Source organism: Meleagris gallopavo, chromosome 7 (assembly GCF_000146605.3).
Source record: "Meleagris gallopavo isolate NT-WF06-2002-E0010 breed Aviagen turkey brand Nicholas breeding stock chromosome 7, Turkey_5.1, whole genome shotgun sequence".
Lineage (NCBI taxonomy): Eukaryota > Metazoa > Chordata > Aves > Galliformes > Phasianidae > Meleagris > Meleagris gallopavo.
The window spans coordinates 23,576,137-23,579,260 of NC_015017.2; positions in this window are offsets into that span (position 1 = coordinate 23,576,137).

Genomic DNA, 3,124 nt, shown 5'->3' on the forward strand with positions numbered 1-3,124 from the left:
AAAAAAAAAAAAAAAGCTGTAAAGCTTTCTTACTTGGCTTTCAGACACCACTCTATGTTTTTGGTGTATCATATGCTAGAATCTGACATACAGTTTCTTTCCTCTCCTTCTCTTCCATCACGAATGTATCCTTACCAGAAGGATGACCACAGACCATTTAACCCCTCAGTCCATTCCCACAAAATCCTTGCTGTTTCCCCAAGCAGTAAATACGTTGCTGTTTTCTGTCAGCTGTTCCAAAAAATATTTCCTGGATTTGTGAACTTGGACTTGTATGTTGCTGCTACTATGCTTCTTTGGCATCTGTGTATTCACATCCTGCGTTGGTTCATATACATAGCCTTCCAATGAATTGCAGATTGCTGACATAGTTCTTAAACTTGTAGAGATAAACGCAGTTGGTACATCAATAAAAATAAATTCTTACTGTATTAAAAAAAAGTAATCTGCATATTCCAAGATAAGGAGCCCATGCTCTTAGCTTTGAAATCCTACCCTAGCTACAGAGGTGCCTCAAGATATCACCACGTTCTGTTCTGCTTTCTCACCAAGTCGTGTACAAGGAACCTTAAAACAGAAAACGGAGAGCAAATGTTGCTTTCTGAGTTCCCTGCCCGCCACTGATCTCTGCCTACATATTCTGGTTCTGACTATTTTATGCATACATTTATGCACATAGCCACATAAAATTCTGAATGGTTTCTCTGTGTTAGGCTAAGAAGATCCAGAATGCCTGGAGTTCTGCAGGGATGTGGTGGGTATTCTATAATCATAGAATGGTTTGGGTTAGGAGGGACATTTAAGATCATTTAATTCCAACCCTCTGCTGTAGATAGGGACACATCCCTCCAGACCAGGTTGCTCAAAGCCCATCCAGCCTGGCCTTAAATGCTTCTAGGGAGGGGGCATTCACAGCCTCACTGGGCAACCTGTTTCAGTGTCTCACCACTCTCACAGTAAAGAATTGCTTCCTATTGTCTAGTCTAGCCTAGATATGGAGGATTAGCAAATAGTATTTTACTACTTCATTTCAAAGGTCTTCAGTAGTGCATTGTCACAGATTTCAGTGTGTAAGAGGAAATGTGGTGTTCAAGAAAGAAAATTGTAAATCTGAGATTGTCAGGTTGGCTCCTTCTCTGAGATCTTGAGATAATTGTTTCCAGGTGTTGATTTGTTTTGTTTTGTTTCTAAAGGCTGTTTTGACTATAAACTCATTTGAAACAATTCCTTCTTCTGTTGATAAGGCGAATGCTTTCTGTTTAACTTGTTCTTTCATGCCTAAGGGGTGTAACACATATGGTAAGTAACAATAAAATACTGATCTGACTGTACAACTTTATGTAGGGCATGTGTGACTAAAACCTGAGCAATAAAATTTCCTTTCCTGCTCAGACAGAATCGTATATGCCTGTCATATTTTATTGGTTGATAAATGGCATATACGCTTATGGATCACGACAAAAAGACAACCTACAGTATCGTTCTCTATTTGTTATTTTCAGTGAAAACATCATAGATTTCCCTACATTTGGGCAAATTATGCTATGAGGAAGTAAACAACCATGGTGCTCATGCATATGCATGTATGTAAACCACAGGTAAACCAGGTTAACTATTCTGTATTAGAGGCAAAACAATGTTTCTGATTTAGCTGAGGAGAGAGACACATCCAGTGATCGGAAAGCAACATTTCAATGCTCTACAGAGCAGCAAATTTTAAGGAAAAATAATTACTGTATTTTTTTGGAACACAGAGAAAAGTAGCTTACAGATCCAACCACACAAACTGCCGAAAAGAGAATCCCCCTTTAGTTACATTAGTTAATAATGTGTAATTAACATCTGGTGACAGGAGCTATCTGAAAGATGAATACTCAGTATGCAAGTTACTGTGTTACAAAATTGAGCCACTCACTTGGTTAGCAGGGTGAATTCTGAAAGCATTGCTTCCTTCCCTGGGTAGAAAAGAGTTTTTGTAAATAATAAAAATTGTAAGAAATTTCTAGCAGGAATCAAATACAGCAAAATGGAAAATATATGTGTCAAATATACAATGAAAGTATGCTCAAAATTCCCTTTCAAACAACCCGGTGACCAAATACTCTCGAGTGTCAGTGGATGCGAGTTAATGATACTGCAAATCAAACTGCCCTGGTGTTTTCAGGAATATCTTTTTGGGGAAGTGTGCGCATTTTATTAATTAGGCTAGGAATGGGGAAGTGCAGTAAGGGTGATAAACAGAAAGCATGCTCCAGTCACACTGGCAATCCATCCTCTGCCCTTTCCTTGGAGCTGGCTAAGATGGTATTTGTCTAACAGAATGAAGTCCTGTGCCTTTTGCTTAGTTCATGTGGCAGCACAGCATGCTGAATAAGCTCTTTGGATGTAGTGATGTTGACCTTTCTCAAAGAAAATTTGGTGGTGAAAGGTCTGAGCATTTGAGTTCTTGCTTTGCAGGTACTGGAAAGGTTTGATCCCTCAACCACAGGACTCACTGGAAAAAGCACGCTCTCTGGCTAGTGAAGAGTGCTTTGTCATTCTGAAGTCACCTGAAGGAAGATTTTATTTTGTCATATTCTCAAGAACAATCAGTAAGTAAAGACTACAATAGTGACTATGGGACGTAAGCAAATGGAGAGTGGATCCTTAGCAAGTTGTATAGGTTGGCTGAGAGTAGCTGTCAATAATGTTTCTTGGGGCACTTCCTCGAAAAGCTAGATGTGTGATACTGCAGCATGGGAGAATTCAGACTCTGAGATCCCTCACTTCTTTTCAAGCAAGACCACCATTAAAACTCTGGATCTTGTTTCTGCCTGTAATATGAATTCCCCATAAATGCCATTTTCCCTGTTTTGCTGCTTTGCATTCAACAGAAATCACAATTGGGTTTCCATTTTTAGACATCTGAACTGAGTTTTAGACCTAGAACTGAAGTGCTAGGTTTGTTTTAGTTGGAATTGTAAGCAGGTGAGGTTTGTAAAGAGAGAGGGGAATCTTCCATAAGGCAGGCAGGGCTGAAGGAAAAAGGTTTCACATGCGCAGCCTCAGGAGGTCTGGAATGTCTTTGTTAGGGCGGATATGTTGGCTGAGCATATACATTGGCTTAGCTCTGAGATTCTTTACT